We start from the raw sequence: 26,381 nt of genomic DNA on the forward strand, positions 1-26,381 counted from the left end.
TGTAGGTTTATGCTCCCATCTGTAATATTAAATGCCTGGGTTTTTCAGAGTTTAGTCCCATTTTTATTTTCCTTTGATTCAATGATACCATATCCCTCTTGTTTATGTATACCATCAAAAATAGAAATAGTTTTCAGTTTCGTATTTTGAGCCCAGATTTATTCTTCATGCCTGATAGACCTATTCAACCACTGTGTTGTTTCACAGGCACTTTCATGTGTAGCAAGTCCAAACTGAAGCCTTAAGCTTCTCCAACCCCTTCTTGAAAAGGCCTTGTCCTTTCTATTCCATCGTGTTCTTTGTCTGTGAATCATCCCTTCAACTCTATTATGCAAGTAAGAACTGAAAATTTACTCTTGAAATCTTTTTATATTATCTCCAATATATAATACACCGATTATCAATGTTGAATATTTCTCTTAAATAGCTTCTGAGCTCATCTTTGCATCTCTAGCAGCACATCATCTCTCACCTAGACTTCTGCAGTGGCTTCTTGAATGATCTTCCTGCAAGCACATATGCCTGCCTCTAGTCTCTTCCCAAACCCTTGTCACAGCAATTACTTCAAAATGTCCCCGCTCTAAAATCCTTTACTGGCTACCAATTTATTTTTATCATATTCAATTCAGCCTTCTATAGACTTGGTGGCTTATAAACAAACTGCCATAGACTGGTGGCTTATAAACAACAAAAATTTATTTCTCGTGTTTCCTGAGGCTGGGATTTTTAGGCTAGAGTACCAGCAGATTCTGTATTTGTGAGGGCCTGCTTCCTGGTCTATAGGCAGTCATCTTTATGCTGTGTCCTCATGTTGTGGAAGGGGCAAAGAAGCTGTCTGGAATCTCTTTCATGAGAGCACTAATCCCATTCGTGAGGATTCTAACCTCATGACTTAATCACCTTCCCAAAGCCCCACCTCTTAATACCATCACCTTGAGGGTTAAAAATTCAGCATATAAATTTTGGAGGGACACAAATATTCAGACTACAGCATAGAGTAAATATAAAATCTTTGAAGTCTTACTGTAGTTAGTGCCCATCTTGTAAACGCCCTGTTCACTTATGCCCACTGTGGTGGCTTCCTCTCATGCCACATTTTTGCTCTTGCATGCTTTTCTAGCAAAATCTGCAGTCTTTCTGCACCCCCAAGTCATCAATTCTCCTCCCTATATTTTTCCTTTTCCCCAGATGTTTCATCTTCAGTTTCATTTACCTAGTTAATACTTACTTATTTTAAAATCTCAACCAAATTGCCTATCTTTCAGGGAAGTTTTCTAAACATGATTTTCTCATGATGCATGTGCACACACACATACACACATTGTTAGGGATGCCTCTTATTTTCTTCATACTGCTTATAGTACTTTTAAATTACATACTTATTTGTGTGATTAGTATATTTTCTCCTTTTGGACTGTAAGTTTCAGAAGAGCAAGAGTTGTGACTAGTTTTGCATTTCTCTGTTAATACCAAGGTCTGAAAAAATGGTTAGCACACAGCCTTTTAGTTAACATTGCCCAGATATCCCATTTCTTGTAGTAATGAGACAGTTATTGTGGGGAAGCATTGATCTGATCCATTTCCCACATTAGGAGAAAGTCATAGCAGCACTTAATGCTGTTCCCCTTCTCCCAGTCTCCTACTCCGTAGGTAAACTTTGCCAGCTGTGTGCTCTGGCTACCACACATAGGCTTCTGCACCACAGACTCAACCATGCCATGTCTTAGATCCAGCTCCAACTCCTTTGAGTCTGGTGAACTATTTGGTTTTAGCTGGAATAAAGCGTTTCTTTATGTGTGGTTACTCTCAATGTAATGAGCCCCTCATGCACTTTTGCATATTCTTTTTTTTTTTTCTTGCGAAGAGCGGTGTACATTTCTCGCATGTGTGTGAAGGACACCTTCCCTTGTTTTAATCATTCATGCCTATTTGTTCTTATTTTCATAATTCTTTGGGAAAGGAGTTAAAACATCACCTCTTCCTGACATCTTTAACCAGGGGTTCAATGTTGTGCATGTGTGTGTTTATGTAGGGAGTGAGGTGTGGACGGAAATGCGTTATTGGTTGTGCTATCCTTTAGTCTCCACTTGTTAAAAGTTAAATATAAATAAATTAGCATATGAAAATATCACTTTTCCCCTCAGCAGATATTAACTATTTTTGCTTTCATACATGCTCAACTATTTAGCTTACCACGGTATAAAGAGGGAGGGAATGTCCTTCCCACTCCTCAGCCCCTCAGAAAAATCTCTGGTACATTAAGTGCTTTTAAAAAGCCCTGATGCCTGCTGCGCACGGTGGCTCACACCTGTAATCCCAGCACTTTGGGAGCCCAAGTTGGGCTGATCATGATTTCAAGAGTTTGCCGGGCATGGTGGTGCACGCCTGTAATCCCAGCTACTCAGGAGGCTGAGGCAGGAGAATCGCTTGAACCTGCAGTGAGCCTAGATAGTGCCACTGGGTGACAGAGCAAGACTCATTCTCAAAAAATAAAATAAAATAAAATAAAGCCCTAATACCAAACACATGCCCCTCCCTCCTTCAACATCCTTTTTTCTAATTCAGTGAGCAATATCCTTTTTTCTAATTCTTATGATTATTCCAAAACTTATGATTATTCCAAGTAGTCCAACACATAATCTTCAGAAAACACTGCTGTGATTATGTCACTTTCTTGAGCAGAAACCATGCCTCTGACTCTCCATTGGCTGGAAGATAGTTCCCAGATTCTCGATATGTTGGTATGTAACTTTTCTTCTCTCTCAGAAACTGAATGCTCACTCTCCACAAAACTGCAATTGATATGCTCTGTCTGGAGATTTCCCCTTACCCATGTTTCTTGCTTGAATTACCTTCCAGTATTTCTGCTAAATCCCTCATTGGCCTTCACTGTTTATGGCTTACCACCACAGCCCACCCAAATCTGTTCTATGATATCAGATTACTAAATCTTGAGTCTTTCTCTCACCATCCAAAATGAAGTGATATTTATGTCCTCTGAATGCCTAATGTGCTCACCACATTTTTAGTAATTAATCACTTACTTCAAGTTGCTTTCTATCCTAATGGTGCCTTCCCTTCCATTTCAATCTATTTCTGATATTTAAGTTTTGTAATTATGTCTTGAATTTCCAAATGGATAGATCTTAAGCATTTTAAGAGCAGGAAATGCTTATATTTCTTGGTCTCCTCGAATGCACCCACTGCAGTGCCTTTCCTCTTTATTATGTGTGCTCATAAATATTTTCATTTGATTTTATTTTTCTGAAATTGTTCCAGGCTTTGCAACTGTGTCCTGCACAATAATTCCTGCTTTTTCAAGATGAGCCATGTCATCTTTGGAGCACAGTATAAAAAGTAGTAACTAAATTGAGGCATTAAATAATTGTGGCAAAAAGATGAGATAAGTGAAACTTCAGAGAAAAGATCAGTGGGTATAGAACAAAAAGAAAAAAAAAAAAAGACAGAAAACCAAAATAGATAATTTATCTTATGTCATCATCTCTTGTCAATCAGCAGAAAAGAAGTTTTGCTTGAGGGAGCTGTTATGGGGCATAGAGGAAAGTCAAATTTTGTGACTTCAAGGGAAGAAATAAAACAAAAGAATATGGAGACATGGCTTTTGCTTTTAAAGGTTGACCCTGATTTTTAGTCATTAATGGGATGTGGGATCTCTTGGACCAATTCCTGAATTGAAGTTAGTGAAGATGTCATCAATCTATCTGTCTGTTACTGGCAAAGGCATTAGGACAAATTCAGCGCAAATGAAGAATAAGACAGATACCCTCTCAATGGTTGAACTGAGTGATAATACTTGGAATTGTCCATAATTAAGACATAAAGAAAAAAATATCCTTTTGAGTTTTGTATGAATTTGTCCTCACTTTATTTGGACATATAATTATTTTCTCCCTCTTTATTACCTCTTTGTCTCTTAGCTCATGAGAGGAACATGGAACATTATGCAATTTGATTCAAAAATTATATCAATCTCCATTACCAAAAAACACCCCAGTATATTTTCAGAGCACTTTGTCTAATAGCCTGCTGATGCAAAAAGAGTAGGAACAATACTAAGAATAACCAGCCAATAATACACATATAGAATGATGTATATGGCTAAAATCAGAGTGTTTTAATATGACAAATTTAAAAAATTCCAACCCATTCCTTGACATTTTCAGTCCTAATGTTCTTTTTCAGTTACAATAATTTAATCCTTTTAAACATGCCTTTTTCCCTTTCATTTGATTCATTTTAGCTAAATGAATTGAGGCTAGTTTCAAATCATAGCATAAAATATTAAATGCAAATGTTAGCAGCTGATTAAAAATAGGTTTGTTCAATAAAAATAGAACTTAGCTTAAAAATATAAAGTTGTGATCTTTTCAAATTATTGATATGGTAACATTTTAGCAATAAGCACTCTGAAGGCATATAGAAGCTAAAATACCTTATTTTTTTTTCCTATTATATTTTGGTTTCTCTTTGTGTGCTCCTCCCAATTTTCCCAAGCTCCCTCAACTCCCTACACACACACACATACACACACACACACACACACACACACACACACACACACACACACACTGCCTATTCTTCTTCGTTTTCTCAGCTTGAAAAAGTTACTGGAAAGGAACAGCCAGCCAGCCCCTTCTTAAGGGTTTGTGAGTATAGATGGGGCACAAGTAAGAACATGTCCTTACCCATGTGCATAAATGCCTTCAGCCTCACAAGTCAATAGTACATTTTTAATTCTTTGACACAAATAACAAAGTGTCCAATGTACATTGATTCTTCATGTCCATATTCCTGCAGCAGTCCTCCTAACTACTGGCTTGATTCTCTATGATCAGCAGACTTCCTGGGCTAAATGGATAGTGTGTACACACAGCCTTAAAACAGCCAGTAGAAATAAATACAGAAAAGGCTGCAGAGAGATGCTAAAAGGCCCATGAACTCCATCAGCCATGAGAACCATTATTTTGCCCTAGGGTTTCCCAGGATATCATTATACGGTAAGTACAACCCATAAAGTCTTATTGATCATCACATTGCTTTCTTGTGAGCCCTAATTATCTTTGATGAAAGTGCAGTCTGGCAATCAAATTCCCCAGAGAGATTGGGTGGTATTTTTGAATCCGAAGCTTCAAGGATACTTAATAAAAATATTTATTTTTCTACCTTCTAGTTGTTGCTATCTATGTCTTTATAAATTGAAAATGGCCGATCTTAATAAGTCCCAAGGTTTTTATTTCCTTGACCCTTTTCCCTGTCTCTTTTACCTTGCATGAATTTTATTTTTCATACAGAAATCTGATATGCAGAACTGCCTACAGCATTTTCTGCAAACTTCCCCTTTACCTTCCAATGTAAAATGACAAAACTGCAGATTAAAATATAAATAATGGGAGATTTCAATCTTTCCATTATTCCAGAAATGAAATATAATACTTTGAGAATTTCTGAAGTTTGAGAACACTTAAGATCAATCCAGCTATGAGACAGGTAGGATCTATATAGGAAAAAGAAATCTTGTAGCTGTGTGAGTACTATTTAGAGGTTATTAAACTATAGCAGTATCCAAACCCTTGAATAAGAGCTAGAATAAAAAAAAAATTTTTCTAATTAAAAAATAATTTAAACTTATTATAATTGGTATAGATGTTTATATTCTCAAAGCAATAAGGTATATTTCAGAATCTGATATTGAAGGCTATGCCTACATATCAAGAGCTACACAAAGCAATCATCTTACCTAATTTTAGTCTGTCCTTGACCTTCTCTTAAACTAGCGTTCTTCTAGGTAGCACCTGTCAGAAGGCTTGACTTTGCACTTATTTGACACTCCAATGTGACCTATCTCTGCCATCCTCTTTCTCTTGATTTTGTCTGGGGTATTCTTTATCCTCAATTCTTTCTTGCTAATTGTATAGTTGCCGTATCATAATGATTTGGGGGATGCAAATATTAACCATACATGGTTTCTGCCCTGGAGACATTCCCAACCTGGTGGAAAGGTTACAAAACAAGCAATTAATATACACTGTGATTTGTAAAATAATGGAGACATGCACAGGATTCTGTGAGAACATAAAAGAGAGGAATCTAACTCAGCCTAAAGGACTAAGGAGTAAAATAATAAGAAAAAGATAAAGGTTTTCCTGAGTTCTTTTTTGAATAACAATTCAGAGTTAGGCATGTGGAAGACAAAATGCATTTGTTCTGGGCAGAGAGAGTGGCATAAGCAATAATTAGAGAGACAACAAACACAATGCAGTTGCAGTTGGTAAGGAAATACAAGTAGCTGGAGCAACAAAACAAATTTCTTTTTTCTTTTTCTTTTTTTTTTTTTTTTTGAGACAGGGTCTCACTTTGCCACCCAGGCTGAAGTGCAGTGGCGCAATCATAACCCACTGCAACCTCAAATCCTGGGCTTAAGCAATCTTTCTACCTTAGCTTCCCAAGTCCCTAGGATTACAGGTGTTTACCATCATGCCTGGAAAGTTTTAAAAAAAAATCTTGTAGAGGCAAGCTCTCACTATGTTGCCTAGGCTAGTCTTAAACTCCTGGACCAGCGCCATCAGCATCCTGAGAAATTGTTAGAAATGCAAATTACTAAACCACATCTCATTCTGACTCAGTGAGCTGAGAAATCTGTGTTCGAACAAGCCTTCAAGTGATTCTGATGTACACTAAAGTTTGAGAACCACTGAGATAGAAATCAAGCATTATCCAAGGTGTGGGCTGAGATGTGAACTGGAGAGTGTTTTACATCATGATCAGAATACTGACTTCAACCTAGTAATGACTAGGTATTACTGAATGATTTTAATAATGGGTATTCCATAACTGTATTTGAAGTTTCAAGACAAAATTTTGGTGGCATTCCCTAAAAAAGATGTTATTATCTTCAGTTTATTTTCAATTTGATAATCTTAAAAGATAAACATTTCTCTGAATAGAGATTTTTGTTCACAAATATCTAACTCAAGCCTCCCAGCAGAAGCTATTGCTGAGATACAGTGAAATCTTGCTGTTCCTGCTTATCATTTTTGTGAGAAAAAATTCAAAGAGCAAATGAGTATAAGCTAAGACTTTGCCCAAATGTTTATGTGTTAGCAACACAATATAAAAAACTTATCTGCCATTTAAAATAATGTGTAAAATATATCTGAACCAGTGAGCTAGACTTTGAGGCACTTTTTCTTACCAATTAAAGCAGGATATTTTCACCAGGTTATTTTAAATAATAAAATTTATTCAATGACTTTCTATATGATATAGCTTTACTGTTTTTGTGTTGCTTGGAGACAGTTTTAAATACTCAAATATGGTCAATATAGATTGTTGAAGTTTATCTACAGATAAAAATAGTAAATTTTACCACAAGGTAAGCAGCGGGAGAAAAAAAATAGCACATTCTTTTATATCAAAATTCAAAAGCCTCTCAATAAACTAGGTATCAATGGAGCATATCTCAAAATAATAAAAGCTATTTATGACAAACCCACAGCCACTATCATACTGAATGGGCAAAAACTGGAAGCATTCCCTTTGAAATCTGGCACTAGACAAGGATGCCCTCTCTCACCACTCCTATTCAATATAGTATTGGAAGTTCTAGCCGGATCAACCAGGCAAGGAAAAGAAATAAAGGTATTCAGTTAGGAAAAGAGGAAGTCAAATTGTCGTTATTTGCAGACGACATGATTGTATATTTAGAAGACCTCATTGTCTCAGCCCAAAAGCTCCTTAAACTGATAGGCAACTTCAGCAAAGTCTCAGGATACCAAATCAATGTACAAAAATTGCAAGCATTCCTATACATGAATAAAAGACTTTAAAAGAGCCAAATCAAGAATGAACTGCCATTCACAATTGCTACAAAGAGAATAAAATACCTGGGAATACAACTAACAAAGGATGTAAAGGACCTCTTCAAGGAGAACTACAAACCACTGCTCAAGGAAATAAGAGAGGACACAAACAGATGGGAAAACATCCCTTGCTTATGGATAGGAAGAATCAATATTGTGAAAATGGCCATACTTCCCAAAGTAATTTATAGATTCAACACTATTCCCATCAAGCTACCTATGACCCTCTTCACAGAACTGGGAAAAACCACCTTAAACTTCATGTGGAACCAAAAGAGAGCATGCATAGCCAAGGCAATCCTAAGCAAAAAGAACAAAGCTGGAGGCATCACGCTACCTAACTTCCAACTATACTACAAAGCTACAGTAATCAAAACAGCATGGTACTGGTACCAAAACAGAGATATAGACCAATGGAACAGAACAGAGGCCTCGGAGGCAGTACCACACATACACAGCCATCTGATCATTGACAAACCTGACAAAAGCAATGGGGAAAGGATTCCTGTTTAATAAATGGTGTCAGGAGAACTGGCTAGCCATGTGCAGAAAGCAGAACCTGGACCCCTTCCTGACACCTTACACTAAAAAACTCCAGATGTATTAAAGGCTTAAACATAAGACCTAACACCATAAAAACCCTAGAAGAAAACCTAGGCAAAACCACTCAGGACATAGGCATAGGCAAGGACTTCATGACTAAAACACCAAAAGCATTGGCAACAAAAGCCGAAATAGACAAATCGGATCTAGTTAAACTCCAGAGCTTCTGCACAGCAAAAGAAACAATCATTAGAGTGAGCCGGCAACCAACAGAATGGAAAAAAATTTTTGTAATCCACCTATCTGACAAAGGACTTATATCCAGAATTAACAAAGTACTAAAACAGATTTACAAGAAAAAAAAGAACCCCTTCAACAGTAGGCAAAGGATATGAACAGACACTTTTCAAAAGAAGACATATATGAGGCCAACAAACATATGAAAAAATGCTCATCATCACTGGTCATTAGAAAAATGCAAATCAACTACATTGAGATACCATCTCACGCCAGTTAGAATGGTGATCATGAAAAAATCTGGAAACAACAGATGCTGGAGAGGATGTGGAGAAATAGGAACACTTTTACACTGTTGGTGGGAGTGTAAATTAGTTCAACCATTGTGGAAGACAGTGTGATGATACCTCAACGACCTAGAAATAGAAATTTCATTTGACCCAGCAATCCCATTACTCGGTATATATCCAAAGGATTATAAATTATTCTTTTATAAAGACTCATGCACAGGTATGTTCATTGCAGCACTGTTTACATTAGCACAGACCTGGAACCAACACAAATGTCCATCAATGATAGAGTGGACAGGGAAAATGTGACACATATACATCATGGAATACTATGCAGCCATCAAAAATGATAAGTTCATGTCCTTTGTAGGGACATGGATGAACCTGGAAACCATCATTCTCAGCAAACTGACACAAGAGCAGAAAATCAAACAGTGCATGTTCTCACTCATAGGCGGGTATTGAACGATGAGAACACATGGACACAGGGAGGGGAGCATCATACACTGGGTTCTGTTGGGGGGGACTAAGGGAGGGGCAGTGGGGAGTAGGGAGTTGGGGAGGGATAACATAGGGAGAAATGCCTGATATAGGTGATGGGGACAGAGGCAGCAAACCACATCACTATGTATGTACCTATGCAACAATCCTGCATGTTCTACACCTGTACCCCAGAACCTGAAGTGCCATAAAATATATTTTTTAAAAAAATCAAAAAGCAAGGAAATTATTTTATTACTTTATAGATAAAAATGCATATTTAATGTGAGAGGCTTTATTTAAGTGAATTCTTAATCCTTTGTTAGCACCCAATGAAAAATTACCATTTCATAAATTTCCTTCACATAGTTGATTTTTGTCTGTCTTTTTATCCTAAATGTATCTATGACTAATATAAATGAGATTTTCATCTTTATTAATCCACATTTCAATACCAATAATTACTTGCTCAGCCCTTTCTTTCACTTATATTTTTGCTGCTGTGGTAGAAATCAAGCACACTGGAAATGAAAATGAGTAACAACTGACATCAAGCCAGCTATGTGAATTTTTACAAAATTTTATTTCCTAAAAGTCACTTTCAGATACTAGTCTGTTACAAGTAACAAAACAGTTCACATTTCCATGCCTACTCTGAAACTGACCTTAGGCTGCTGTCTTAATTGAGATACCTAGGAGTACCATTCTTTAATCAGCTTAAACCATTCAAAATGAATAATTTATGAAAGGACTTCTTTATGGAATTCAATTTTCTATGTTGGTCTTTGGTTATTTAATGTATGTAACAAGCCAAACAACGTTTGTTAAAATCCTCTATGATTATTCATAATTGCATTAATATACTTAAATACAATGGGCTTAGAAACTTAGCTATTTCCAGTATTATCTTTAAAAACTTTTATTCACATTTATACTCAAAATCACTCAACTTTTTAAATTATGATTCACAGCAAGATGTTCTGTTTCAATCTATGTATAGAATAGAACCAGTGGAAAATGGCAATGCAATGTTGATTTATATTTTAAATAGCATAATGATAATAGTATACAAACATTAGTATAATGCTTTATACACATTATCTCGTTTAATCCTCACAATTGTACAGATAATTAAATATAATTCTACTTTGTAAATAAAATCACCATGGCTGTGATAATTTAGTCTGTTTGCTCATAGTCTTATTGGTAATAGGAGGGAAATTTTAGACTTAACTCAGATTTCCAATTTCCTAGGCCCATGCTAACCTCATTCTGCAACAATTCAATATAGCATAATTCAACTGTTGTACTTGTCTATTGCAAAGTAACATTTAACAAAACTTTTAACCCGATGTTCCCAATGTATTAGCAGCATGTTTGTGAGGTTTCGCTATAGGGGTATCAGCACTGTATTGAAGTGATTGAATGTCACTTTTTAGATAGCTGTACATTTCCAAGAGCAATTCTGGGTATGAACGACCTTATTTGGAGAGCCTTCTAGTCTTACCTTGCATCTGATATGATTGATGAACATGGAAATATATTGTGAGGACATATTCCTTAATTCTTATGGCTTATTAACTCTTATAGCTGGGTTAAAAGTAACATAAAAATGTATGATTGTCAACACATTATATGAGAAAAAATACTTTGAAATCATTCTCCATAATCTCGTGTTCCATCTATATTTTGCTCTCCCTGCTAACCAATATCATAACATTATATATAGATAGTGGCAATTTATACACACACATATACATATACAAGCACATGTATCTCTTTTCTCTTTTCTCTCTCTTTAGACACATACAGAGATATACACATACACACACACACACATTTATATCTGTAGACATAGATGTAGGTATACACAGATAGATGATTTACTTACTTAGTCCTACAGCATATTTGTTTATTTCTGCTTAGTACAAAGAGCAGTAAAAATTTTGGAGTGAAATAACCCTGGAATAAATCTTAAACCATGCCCTGCATACTGGTGATTTAACTTTTGATAAATTAACAGTACTCAGTTTACTTGTTTATAAAGCTGAGGCAATAATGCCTTCCTGTGGTGTTGTGAAAGTTGGTAAAATACTGTACATTTAAAACTAACATGGTATCTCTTAAATGGTAGGCAATCAATAAATGATAGTCATAAGGGAGCAGCTAATATTATTTTATTACGATTATTGTAATTACAATATTTTGACATTACTTTGTTGGATTCATTCCTCTTTGCTACAGAGCAGACTAACATGACTTTGTGCTGTCCTTGTCCCATACCTAGCCTCTCACCTGCCCCTCCTCGAGTCATGCCTGGTGGAAAGCTATGCTAATGTTCCAGTTCTCTAAACAAGCTCATTTGAAAAGTGGCTGCAGCAGGAGGAACAGAATGACGGAGAGGAGACTAAGCACAGATTTATACCTGCAGTGCCAACACCTTAGGGCCATCCTAAGGAGCTTTTCTACTGAGTTTGGAATGTGCAGTTGGCATGGTAATATGAAAAGGCAGTGAGGGAGATTTGTCAGAGAGAAAAGGGCTGCAAATCAGCAGGTCAAGTTTTCCCAGCATGTTTCAAAGAAACTCAGAAGAGAAGGCCATGCTTACCTGACCTTGTCTAGGATGGGGACTGAAATCATACGTGGTATAGCTGGTATAAGAGAACAGTGAACAAAATATAGTGATGCTTAACAGAGAGTATATAAAGGTTATATATATTATAGCAGTTAAAGCTGAAGCAATATATTCACAAAGAAGAACTGATGCTGATTACTTACTCATAAATCATAAACAGGTTTAGGCCTAGCCTAGAGCATGGGGAACTGGTGGTGCACAGAGACAGAAATAGTAATTAGCAACAAGGTTGGCAGCAGCAAAGTTAAAAAAATTAAGTTACATTAAAAGTGGTAGAGCTAAGAAGAGTTTTTTTTGGGGGCAGGTGGGGAAGTCTCTTATGCTTTGAAAGTGAGCCTGTAGAAAGCATCTACCACATTTCCTGGACTATGGTCTGTTTTGTCTTAATCAGAGCACTTGCATGAAACAAGTGACTCTTGCTCAGTAGTTTTATGACTAGCCACTTCAAATTCATAGGAAGCAAGATTAGCAGATATCAGAAGATTCCTGAGTATTTCCCATAGGATTCTCTCTCTAGGTAGCCATAGGTATACAAGGCTCCATTCAGGACAGACACTGACTTACCTTCTCTGATATTAGAAGCTGCAGCAGCAATAATTTCCACAGAATATAAAAAACATAGAAAGGATCTATAGAATACATAGTCATAGCAAGTATTTCACATATTTCTGTCCCACATTTTAAACATTTTCTAATATTTCATTCTGTCATTCCTTCAGTAGCAAAGTAATCATATCTGCAGGCTAACACAGAATGAGTTACAAAATCACTGTGATGGCATTTGCCATTGGGGTTACATTTCAGTGGACTCTGCTATATTGTGAGTGAAATTGGTACTTGGACATTTTTTGATAGTCTTAGGTTTATGAACAAACTGTTTACTCATTTGTACCTGGGGAGCAAACAAAATGTTGTTTTTCTCTGCCCTCCAACTTAGTGATGTCCTTCAGCACATTTGATGTAATTGTGATTTTTACAAGTAGTGTATGAAGGCTATTGTGACAATGTGACATTCTCTGCATACCAGTGCCCAGCTCCAGGAAGTTTTTGGAATAGCTATCATAATAATTGGTCAGTAGTTCTTCATTGTTAGTAACACTTTCTTTTACATCATCTCATTTAATAATGTGTAGTAGAGGCAGGGCAGATCTCTATATCCTCATTTGGGAGATGAGAAAATACAGTTTTAGAGAATGTAATTAATTTGCTCAAAATTACACATCTTGTGAGTGATAGAATTAAAACTAGAACTTAGTCTCTTTTCTATTTTAGTAGTCTCTCTGATAGTTTATTGCCACTCACTACTATGCTAATTTTTACACAATGTACAAAATAAAATATTTTACTAAATTTAAAGTCCTAAACAGTTTAGCGGTTACAGTGAAGCCATGAAAAGCAGATTTGCAAAGAAATAAAGCGCTGATTCTTTGATTCAGTTAACACAAGTAAAAAGAGTTGGAAAAATAGTAAATATAAAATATTGATTTTTTAGTAAATATGTGTTGTTTAATAAGGTATATAGAGTCATTAAAATGAGGTTATACTACAGGAAGTTTTATAAAATAAGAAAGAAAATTTGAATGAAACAGAAGAAGATGGGGAGGAGATAAAAAAGGGAGATGAAATAGTGGAAGGAAAGAAAGAAAATAATTGCTGCATGTTTATTTTGTGATATGTAGTTTTGCATACAATATTACATATAGTAGGGAGAGTTACAGTCAGCAAGGGCTAGTTTAGGCAGAGAGATTAGGGGACCTTCCAGGCGATAAGTTATAATTGGCCCGACATAGTGGTGGCTATGGATAAGACAGGTGTGGAATTCATTAAAGAGATTGCTTCAGTGGGATAGAGAACTTACGATAACACTTAGGAGGAAACAAGATTGCATTAATTAATGTAAAATTGTACTTGATAAGTTTCTCAAAATTTATAAAAAACAGTTATTCATTGGATAAACATATTTTATTCTTGTCTGCTCAGTGTTTATTTCCAACTTACTCTGCTGTCATTACCTTTATGTAAGAGTGGAAAATAGCCCCTTTCTTATTATTCACATTAGTAGAGTGAAACTCACCATATTCCTGATTGTGCTCTAAGGGCTATGTATGTAACCTGGTCCTGGACTCTTCAAAGAATGCCCCAAGCTACGTAAATGAGTATCCTGTCTGAGACCTTTAACTGATAAATGCAGTGAGTTCTCACAAGAATTGTTAAACTGGTAGAATGTTAGACATGGATTAATTGTAAACATATTAGTCATCTCATTATGAAATTGTTCCTTAGAAAGAAGTCAAAACAGAAAATAGCAGATAATAGAAGTGAAAAGACACAGTTTTGTGATGTTGTGATTTGAGCACACAGATAAAGCTGTACCTGGAGTCAAATGCCCTGAACTCTTCAGTTGTGTAAATTGATGAATGTTAAAACTTCACTTAAATAACAACAACAAAAAACCCAAAACACTAAGTTTCAGGTTGTAGTCAAATGGTTTAGACTAATACAAATTCCGACTTAATGTGTTAAAGTACCTGACAGAAAGTTTATGTGGGTTTTTATGGGTTGGAATAATTGATGGAAACATTGTGGTGTATCTTTCCTTGGTAGTTTGCAAAATGTATCTGAGTAGATAGCAAGTTAATATTGAAATGTTTTATACTAGATCTGATAAAAGCATGGAGATTTGGAATAAAATTGAAAAGGTAAGGTTGGATCTAAATAATGTTTAGTGATGAACTAGATATGAAGTTACAGAGAAAAAAGGAATTTGAAGATTTGGAAGAATCATGTTACACTGAAAAAAGAGGGGAAATTAAGCAATAGGGTTGAATCATTTTGGTAAGTAATATCCCTAAATTCCTTTAAAATTTATAAATTCTGTATAAATAATTATGCCTAGCCCAACTATAAATTTTAGTGCCCAGAATTCAAAATACTACATGAATTACATCTATCTCCTTTTTTTGTACAGCTTTATGTTCCCTACAAAATAAAATAGATCCATCAAATCAGTAAATTGAAATATTCTTCTTTTCTTTTTTTATCCTTTAAAAATTGATATATTTGCCACAAGAAATGTATGTAAGTTATATGTAAATTTTCTTTTTTTTAAATTGTACTTTAAGTTCTGGGGTACATGTGCAGATCATGCAGGATTGCTGCATAGGTACACACATGCCATTGTGGTTTGCTGTCTCCATCCCCCGTTACCTACATCAGGCATTTCTCCCAGTGTTATCCCTCCCCAACATCCCCGCCCCACACTGTCCCTTCCCTTGTCCCCCACCCCCCAACAGACCCCAGTGTGTGATATTCCCCTCCCTGTGTCCATGTGTTCTCATTGTTAAACACCCACCTATGAGTGAGAACATGTACTGTTTGATTTTCTATTCTTGTGTCAGTTTGCTGAGAATGATGGTTTCCAGATTCATCCATGATTCATACAAAGGACACGAACTCATCCTTTTTATGGCTGCATAGTATTCCATGGTGTATATGTGCCACATTTTCTTCGTCCAGTCTATCATTGATGGACATTTGTGTTGGTTCCAGATCTTTGCTATTGTAAACAGTGCTGCAATGAACATAGGCATACATTTGTCTTTATAATAGAAAGATTTATAGTCCTTTGGGTATATGCCCAGTAATGGGATTGCTGGGCCAAATGAAATTTCTATTTGTAGATCCTTGAGTAATTGCCAGACTGTTTTCCACAATGATTGAACTAATTTACACTACCACAAACAGTGTAAAAGTGTTCCTATTTCTCCACATCCTTTCCAGCATCTGTTGTCTCCAGATTATTTAATGATTGCCATTCTAACTGTCATGAGATGGTATCTCAACATGGTTTTGATTTGCATTTTTCTAATGACCAGTGATGATGAGCATTTTTTCATCTGTTTGTGGCCTCATATATGTCTTCTTTTGAAAAGTGTCTGTTCATACCCTTCACCCACTTTTGAATGGGCTTGTTTGTTTTTTTCTTGTAAATCTGTTTTAGTTCTTTGTGATTCTGGATATTAGCCCTTTGTCAGATGGGTAGATTGCAGAAATTTTCTCCCATTCTGTTGGTTGCCAGTTCACTCTAATGATAGTTTCTTTTGCTCTACAGAAGCTGTGGAGTTTTATTAGATCCCATTTGTCTATTTTGGCTTTTGTTGCCAATGCTTTTGATGTTTTAGTCATAAAGTCCTTGCCTATGCCTATGTCCTGAATTGTTTGCATAGGTTTTCTTCTAGGATATTTATGGTGTTAGGTCTTATGTTTAAATCTTCAATCCATCTGGAGTTAATTTTAGTGTAAGGTGTCATGAAGGGGTCCAGCTTTTTCTTTCTGCACATAGCTAGCCAGTTTTCCCAACACCATTTATTAAACAGGGAATCCCTTCCCCATTGCTTGTTTTTGTCAGGTTTTTCAAAGATCAGATGGTGTGGCATTGCTTCTGAGGCCTCTGTTCTGTTCCATTGGTCTATATCTCTGTTTTGGTACCAGTACCATGCTGTTTAGATTACTGTAGCCTTGTAGTATAGTTTGAAGTCAGGTAGCATGATGCCTCGAGCTTCGTTCTTTTTGCTTAGGATTGTCTTAGCTATATGGGCTATCTTTTGCTTCCATATGAAATTTAAAGTGTTTTTTCTCCAGTTCTGTGAAGAAGGTCAATGGTGGCTTGATGGGAATAGCATTGAATCTATAAATTGCTTTGGGCAGTATGACCATTTTCACGATATTGATTCTTCCTAACCATGAGCATGGAATGTTTTTCCATCTGTTTGTGTCCTCTCTTATTTCCTTGAGCAGTGGTTTGTAGTTCTCCTTGAAGAGGTCCTTTATATCCTTTGTAAGTTGTATTTCTAGGTATTTATTCTCTTTATAGTAATTATGAATGGGAAGTTGCTCTTGATTTGGCTCTCTGTTATTGGTGTATAGGAATGCTTGTGATTTCTGCACATTGATTTGGTATCCTCAGACTTTGCTGAAGTTGCTTATCAGTTTAAGGAGATTTTGGGCTAAGACAATGGGGTCTTCTAAATATGCAATCATGTCATCTGCAAATAAAGACCATTTGACTTCCTATTTTCCTAATTGAATACACTTTATTTCTTTTTCTTGCCTGATTGGTCTGGCTAGAACTTCCAATACTATATTGAATAGGAGTGATGAGAGAGAGCATCTTAGTCTAGTGTCAGATTTCAAAGGGAATGCTTCCAGTTTTTGCCTATTTAGTATGATATTGGCTGTGGGTTTCTTGTAATAAGCTTTTAATATATTGAGATATGTTCTATTGATACCAAGTTTATTGAGGTTTTTTACCATAAAGGGCTGTTGAATTTTGTCAAAGGCCTTCTCTGCATCTGTTGAGATAATCATGTGGTTTTTTTCTTTGTTTATGTGATGGATTATGTTCCTAGACTTGTGTGTGTTGAACCAGCCTTGCGTCCCTGGGATGAAGCCTACTTGATCATGATAGATAAGCTTTTTGATGTGCTGTTGCATTCAATTTGCCAGTATTTTAACGAAGATTTTTACATCTATGTTCATCATGGATATTGGTCTGAAGCTTTTTTTTTTTTTGTAGTTGAGTCTCTGCTGGGTTTTGGTATCAGGATGATATTGGTTTCGTAAAATGAGTTAGGGAGGATTCTCTCTTTTTGTATTGTTTGGAGTAGTTTCAGAAGGAGTGGTACCAGCTCCTGTTTGTATGTATGGTATTAAGCTGTGAACCCATCTCGACCTGGACTTTTTTTGGTTGGTAGGCTATTAATTGCTGCCTCAACTTCAGCCCTTGTTATTGGTCTATTCAAGGTTTCAACTTCTTCCTGGTTTAGTCTTGGGAGGGTGCAAGTGTCCAGGAATTTATCCATGTCTTCCAGATTTACGGGTTTATATGCATAGAGTTGTTTGTAGTACTCTCTCATTGTAGTTTGTGTTTCTGTGGAATCAGTGGTGATATCCCCTTTATCATTTTTATTCAGTTTTATTGCATTTATTTAATTCTTGTCTCTTTTATTCATTTGGATAGCAATCTATTTTGTTGATTTTTTCAAAAAACTATCTTCTGGATTTATTGTTTTTTTGAAGAGTTTTTTGTGTCTCTATCTCCTTCAGTTCTGCTCTGATCTTAGTTATTTCTTGTCTTCTGCTAGCTTTTGAGTTTTTTTTTTTTTGTTCCTCTAGCTCTTCCAATTTTGATGATAGGGTGTCTATTTTAGACTTTTCCTCACTTCTCATGTGGGTGTTTAGCTTTAAATGTGTCCCAGAGATTCTGTGTATGTTGTGTCTTTGTTCTCATTGGTTTTGCAGAACATCTTTATTTCTGCCTTCATTTCATTGCTTATCCAGTCGACATTCAGGAGCCAGTTGTTCAGTTTCCATGAAGTTGTGTGGTTTTTAGTGAGCTTCTTAATCCTGAGTTCTAATTTGTTTGCACTGTGATTTGAGAGACTTTTTGTTATGATTTCCATTCTTTTTCATTTGCTAAGGAGTCATTTACTCCAATTATGTGGTCAATTTTAGAGTAAGTGCAAAGTGGTACTGAGAAGAATGTATATTCTGTGGATTTGGGGTGGAGAGTTCTGTGGATGTCTGTTAGGTCCATTTGGTCCAGATCTGAATTCAAATCCTGGATATACTTGTCAATTTTCTGTCTCGTTGATCTGTCTAATATTGACAGTGGAGTGTTAAAGTCTCCACTATTATTGTGCAGGAGTCTAAGTCTCTTTGGAGGCCATTAAGAACTTGATGTATGTAGCTGGGTGCTCCTGTATTGGGTGCATATATATTTAGGATAGTTAGCTCTTCTGTTTCATTGATCCTTTTACCATTATGTAATGCCCTTCTTTGTCTCTTTTGATCTTTGTTGGTTTAAAGTCTGCTTTAGCAGATACTAGGATTGCAACCCCTGCTTTCTTTTTGCTCTTCATTTGCTTGGTAAATCTTCCATTCCTTTATTTTGAGTCTATGTGTGTCTTTGCATGTGAGCAGGGTCTCCTAAATATAGCACACCAACGTGTGTTGACTTTTTATCAAGTTTGCCAGTATGTGTCTTTTGATTGGGGCATTTAGGTCATTTACATTTAACATTAATATTGTTATGTGTGTATTTGATCCTGCCATTTGTTACTGGCTGGCTGTTTTGACTGTTAGTTGACGCAGTTTCTTCATTATGTCATAGGTCTTTAACATTTGGTTTGTTTTTGGAGTGGCTGGTACTGGGTGTTCCTTTCTGTGTTTACTGCTTCCTTCAGGAGCCCTTGTAAGGCAGGTCTGGTGGCAAAGAAATCTCTCAGTAATTGCTTTTCTGCAAAGGATTTTCTCCTTCACTTATGAAGCTTAGTTTGGCTGGATATGAAATTCTGGGTTGAAAGTTCTTTTCTTTAAGGATGTTGAATATTTGCCCCAGTCTCTTCTGGCCTGTAGAGTTTCTGCTGAGAGATCCACTGTGAGTCTGATGGGCTTCCCTTTGTGGGTGACTCGACCTTTCTCTCTGGCTGCCCTTAGCATTTTTTCCTTCATTCAAACCCTGCTGAATCTGACGATTATGTGCCTTGGGGTTGCTCTTCTTGAGGAGTATCTTTGTGGTGTTCTCTGCATTTCCTACATTTGAAGGTTGCCTGCCTTGCTAGGTTGGGAAAGTTCTCCTGGATAATATCCTGAAGAGTCTTTTCCAGCTTGGATTCGTTCCCTCATCATCTTTAGGTACATTGATCAAGCGTAGATTAGGTCTTTTCACATAATCTCATATTTCTTGGAGGCTTTGTTCATTTCTTTTCACTCTTTTTTTCTAATCTTGCCTTCTTATTTTATTTCATTGAGTTGATCTTCAATCTCTGATATCCTTTCTTCTGCTTGATAAATTCAGCTATTGAAACTTGTGTATGGTTCACAAAGGTCTCATGCTATGTTTTTTAGCTCCATCAAGTCGTTTATGTTATTCTCTAAGCTGGTTATTCCAGTTAGCATTTCATCTAACCTTTTTTCAAGTTTTTAATTTCTTTACATTAGATTAGAACGTGTTCCTTTAGTTCAGAGAAGTTTGTTATTACCCACCTTCTGAAGCCTGCTTCTGTCAATTCATCAGACTCATTCTCCATCCCGTCTTGTTCTCTTGCTGGTGAGGAGTTGTGATTCCTTGGAGGAGGAGAAGCCTCTGGTCTTTGATGATTCATTCTTTTTGTTCTGGTTTCTTCCCATCTTCATGGGTTTATCTACTTTTGATTTTTGAAGTTGGTGATTTTGGATGACGTCTCTATATGTGAGCCTTTTTTTTTTTTTTTTTTTTTTTGGTTCTACAGTGATCAGGGGGCTGCTTGAGGAGGCAGTCTCTCCCTTCTCTGCCTTCAGAGGCACTTCTGGGCTACCTTGGACTCAGCCCAGCTGCTGTGTAGGCTTCCTTTGGCTTTTGTTTACACAGGTGAGATTAGACTCACCTTAGCAATGGCGGATGCCCTTCTCCCCACCAAGCTCGATTGTCTGGGGTCGAGCTGGAACTGATGTGCTGGCTGTGAAACTCAAGTTAGAAGGTTTCAGTTTGCTGGTTTTTGTGGGGATGGGATCTGCCAATCTGTATCACCTGTCTCCCTGCTTTCGGCTCTCCCTTTCTGGGAGGCAGGTAGATCTGTTCCTCAGGTGCTTTCAGTACTAGTCAAAACCTCTGCCCAGTTCTGTGCTGACAACTTGAGGCACCAGGCCACCAGGAGCTGTCGCTCAGATCTGCACTGGCAACTCGTGGAGGTTCTCAGCCCTGCTGCGTTCTCCCCGACTGTGTGTTGCAAAGGGCATGGGAGAAGTGCAGTATTTGAACCAGAGTGCCGAGGGGTTAAAGTCCCTGATTCTCCGGTTGGTTGCACTTCCTGGGTGGAGCAGAGCCTTTCCCTACCTCGGTTTGCCCTCCCTGGGCTACACCCACTGTCCAACCAGTCCCATTGATATGAACCTGGTACTCAGTTGGAAATGTGGAGATCATTCATCTTCTGCATCTTTCTCGCTGAAAGCTGCACTCTGGAGCTGTTCCTATTCAGTCATCATGGCAGAAGTCAGACATGTAACTTTTCAATCACAAACTTATAAAGTCAAACTTATGGGGGTGGGGAGGGGTCTAAAAAAATAAAATAAATAAAATCAAATCAAACTTATGAAACCATCACCCAACTTGAGAAATATACTTTTCCCAATATCATAGCTAAACACCATTTGTCCTCTTAGATCCTCTCCCGTAATACCCTTCTTCACTTTTTCCACACAGATAAACACCATCTTGAGCTTCACCATATATTCAGAACCTTAGATTTGCCTGCTGGATCATTTGCTTCCTGTTGAAGTACTTATATCTTTAGTAGTAAGGAAGCATAGAAAGTTATCTCACCTTTTGTTTATCTGGAAATTTCTTATTTAACCATAGTACTTGAAAGATATTTCGGTGTTCAATTCTCAGCTGACAATTACCTTGTCCTAACAATTTGAATGATTTTGCCCCTTATATCTAGTTTACATTGTTTAAAATGTAGAGCTCATAGTCAGTCTAAGTTTCTTTCATCTATATGCGAGCAGTCTACTTTTCTGGATGCTTTAAAAATGCTGTTATCTCACTTCCAGTTTTACTCAGCTTTTAATTCAACTTGTCATTACATTTGATATTTTTTTCAAATAAATGATTTAGCCAATTTTTTCTCTAATTATCTAAGTTAACAGAAAAACAAATCACTCAATTTATAAATATAGAAAAGAGAGCTTTATTGCTTAAGAAGGGGATTATCATCTGCAGGTGGGAAGCAGAACCTCCAGTTGAAAATTGAAAGCAAGCTTTTAGAGGGAGGAAGGGATAAAACAGGAATTTATGCTGAATGAGTTGGGCAAGTATACATATTCAATAGGATATAGGAGGAGCTATGAATATTTATAAGTGGGAATTCGCAGGCATACGTCATAAGCAAACATGCTAACATGCATCCAATGTTCACTTTGAGGTGGATTCTTAACATTTAAATCTATTACAGTTGAGCCCTATACATTAAAAGGTGATGTAGGGAAATGAGTGAAGGCACTCAGATGCATAACCTCTGTACATCGGCCAGAATCAGTCCATGATTGGTGGTCTCTTACTAGGAAAATGTTACAGAAATAGGTCTCTTGCCAATCAAAGCTATAGTTATGGCTTGTGGAACAGGGAGCCTCAGTTAGTGTCTGGTGGTTGGCATTCTGCAACTGTTCACTGTTACTTATCTCAAGGCCAATGCTTGTTTAGCTGCTAGAGAAAAAGGAGAAAATAAAATCATTGTGAAAATTAGAATATAGTTTATTAGAAGTGTAGGGATGTGTGACTTAACTCTTGCCTGGCGTGACTGTAGATAGTGTTTATAATTTGGTATCTTATTGTCATAAAAAACCCATTATCTCAGTCTTATGGTCTGTATTTTAACTTTAATGCTAGTCAATTGTATCTAAACTGCGAAAGAGAGAGAGCATAACAAGGCATCTGACATCTTGTCCAGTCATGACAGGGAACTCAAATTTGACCAGGGAGTGTGTCTGTTTAGTCAGTTGTGGGACTCAGGATGTTATTTTTAGTTATCGTTAAGAAAGTTAATTTTTAGTTCTTTTATGAGAGATGTTCGTTTTTGCCTCTCCTTCTTCCCATTCTCCGTAATGATAATAGTTTAATGTGAATTACACATATATATATATATAAAATATATTACATAATATTGCATATATCATATTATATATATGTGAGTATATATATGCACATAATCCTCAACTTATGATGGAGTTACAACTAAATAAACTCATTATAAGTAAAGAGTATCATCATGAGTTGAGGTCAAGGAGTGTAATTAATACATGTTTTTTTCAAACCATCCTAAGGTCAAAAATCATGAGTCAAACCATCTGTATTAGTCTGTTTTCACACTGCTATAAAGAACAACCTGACTTCTATAAAGAACAACCTGAGACTGAGTAATAAGAGGTTTAATTGACTCACAGTTCTGCATGGGTGGGGAGGCCTCAGGAAACTTACAATCATGGTGGAAGGTGAAGGGGAAACAAAGCCTGTCTTACATGGCAGCAGGAGACGCAGAGAACGAAGGGAGGAACTGCCACATACTTTTAAACCATCAGATCTCATGAGAACTCACTAAGACAAGAAAAGCATGGGGAAAACCACCCCCATGATCCAATCACCTCCCACCAGGTCCCTCCCTCAACACATGGGGATTACAATTCAACATGAGATTTAGGTGAGAACATAGCCAAACTATATTACCATAATAAGTCAGGGACATATGTATACAAATATACATAATTAATTTTAGCTTGTTCATCAAGTTTTTAGACCATATTATGTTTATTAAGCATGTAATGTTTCAACTTTCTCTATTATTTAATACTGTAATTTTCCCATTTCTATAGTTTTTGTTCTAATTCATGTTTCAGTTGGCTGAAATTGTTCTTGGAGGTATATTTGAAAGAAAGATAGGTGTATTTTTCTCTGCTTCTACCTATTTCTGGTAACTCATCTGAATATAGAGTTTTTGTCAAGAATCTTCCTGAAAAAAACATCAATAATGCTCAATCACCTTTTGGAATTTAGTGAAGCAGAGTAGAACTGTGAGGCTATTGTTTATAGAGAAACTTTTATTTCTGCCTTGAAGAAGATGAATTTTTTATGCTTGAAATTAGGCTGCAAAATGGGAGATTGTCTAGAAATTAGGAAAATAAACTAGTCAGAGTTTAGGTAATGGAAAACCTTATGTGCCATGCCAAAGATATTGGGCATTTTTCCTTTAGGTGATGAGGCTTTATTATTTTTATTGTTGTTATGACCATCATTCACAGAATTATTATTACCAGAGTACCATTATATGTAGGAAGATCCCCAGTTTGGCATGCTGTCTGCATTAGTTAGCTCTTGCTTCATTAAAAAAACATTAATTTTGCTAAAACTACATTCACACATTTATTTAGCTTAGGAATCTACAGGTCAGAAATTTGGGTTAATCTCAGCAGGGTGGTTGTTTTAATTTGTTCTGAAATTTGCTGATCTCGGCTTTACTCATTCAAGTTTCTGCAGTAAGCAGGTAGGTCAACAATGACTGAGTAATTTATAATGGCTTCAGATGGTACAGCTGGGATAACTGGGGCTTCTCTCTTGGTGGCCTATCATCATCTAGCAGGACAGCTGGAGCTTGTTTACCTGGTGACAAGAATTTACAGCCTTCACAAGCAGCAAGAAGGCAAGTTCCAATTTGCAAGTATGCTTCTAGTCTATTTACATCATCTTTGCTACTGTTCCCATTGCCCAAAGAAAATAAGAGGGCAAAGCTTAGAGACAGTGTCCAAAAGCACTTCCAAGGAGTGTGGGTGCAGGGAAGCATGAACAAAGTAGGACCATACTGCATCATTCCACCACACTGCCCTGCGCGAACTCCAAAACACCAGAATACCTGGCAGCAAAATTCCTTCAGGAAGGGAATGTATGGGTGACCGGTATCCATCTAGGCCTGATCTGGTGCTTTGCTTCAACTCTGACCTCAGGGAGTCTGCTCACAAAAGATCAATTCTTGATCTGGACTCTGTCACATTGATGGAACTAGAAGGTCCCATTATTACTTTTATATTTATAGAAACATTTAAAATATAAGCAAGTTGAAACCAAATGAAAAATCTGTAAACTCTTTATTCAATATATTTATACCAGTTTTTTTAATTTCAAATGTTTCATTTGATGAAGTTTGAAAATATTAGAATTAGTGTTTTAGAACTTCATTACATATGTTGATTTTTCACATTTAGAACAAAAAAGAAGAAATCATGATGGGAAGTAATGTTAATAGTAATAACAATTTTAGCCTGCCTCATATATGCTGGAATCATCTTCTTTTATAAGGAGACTGAATGAGGTATCAGAGTGCACAATTCAAGATGTCAGGCATTACTTCAATTTTTAGTTTAATTTCCTACTAATATATAGTTAATAAAATATATATTTAAAGTTTATATCATTTGAATAATTGGTTCTGGTGGTTCTATTTTTGTTCAAGATTAAGAAATAAAATTTTATAAGATCTAATTTAATTTAAATGCAAAACAATATTATTCTTTAAATATATATGTTAAATTCCACCTACCTTTAAAATGCCCTTTGGGTAACCTTATAAAAGGTTTATTTGTACACTGACCTAGAAGTTCCTGCATTTTGCTTCACTGATGTGCTTCTAAACCCTCACTTAAAGTTAGTCTTTTATAACTACATGATTTCTGTTTAAATGACTTGTTCAAAACAAATATGTGCAAAATTGAAATTAGTTTTTCCATTGCCTTATATCCTCCTGAAAAGAAAATTAACCTAATGAGTAATAATTAGTACAAGATGTTTCAGAACATTTCTAATACTATACAGTATGGGGACCTGGGTCCCAGTTCCTCAGGCAGTTGCTCTTAGGGTAGAGAGCTGTTCTGTCTTTATTATCTTTTGCCAGATTACCTCGGAGGCTTTTAACATTCAGTCTTTCTCTTTCTTTTTGCCTTGTGTTCCTAATAATTTACTGTGGATATTTTCAGTATGACACACAACTGCTACTGATGATAATGAAAACTATTCACCTAATTTCTCCCTGCCCTGCACTCAGAACGAACTGTCTAGAGTCAAGTTACGCAGCAGAAAACTTAGCAGAAGGCTGTAACTGGCAGAATGATGACATAGGTAAAAGGCTGGGTAGATGCACACAAGCAAAATGTGATTAGCACAGTGTGTGTCGGTCAGACCTCAGAGAAGGGAATATTACCTAACTCTTCCCTAGCTTTGCTGCTTGGGACCAGGCGGCTGTTGGGTAAGGCTGGACATCCAAAATGGGTCCAGGCCCTCCAAAAGCAAACCTTCTTAATTAGTCATAGTTGACTGACTCAAATGAGCCAGAAGGTTAGGTTAGGTCTCTTCCTTTGAATTTTGTTTTATGTTGGAGGCAGAATAGATTATAATCTTCGAGTGCAATTTCTCAGGGCCCTTGTGAACATCAAGTGTCTGTTGGATTAGCTCTTGTCAACTAAATTGAAATTAATTAATAAGAGTTTAAGAAAGTGTCTGCATTTAAAAATATAGGATAATTTTGTTGCACAGTATGTGTGAAGATTTACTGTGACCACAGCAACGAAACACAGTGGATGGATTTCAAGGCAAATAAAAGAAAATTTCTCTCTTCTCAAGGTATTTTGGTTCATATCTGATAGCTTTACAAGCAGCATTTTTGATAGGGTAAGTAAAAAGTAAAGACCTGAGATAATGTGACAAGGATTTTAAAAACAGTGAGGTGAAAGTTCAAC

The sequence above is a fragment of the Aotus nancymaae genome, unplaced genomic scaffold (assembly GCF_030222135.1).
Source record: "Aotus nancymaae isolate 86718 unplaced genomic scaffold, 86718_ANA_hifiasm-v0.15.2.pri h1tg000006l, whole genome shotgun sequence".
NCBI classification, from domain to species: Eukaryota; Metazoa; Chordata; class Mammalia; order Primates; family Aotidae; genus Aotus; species Aotus nancymaae.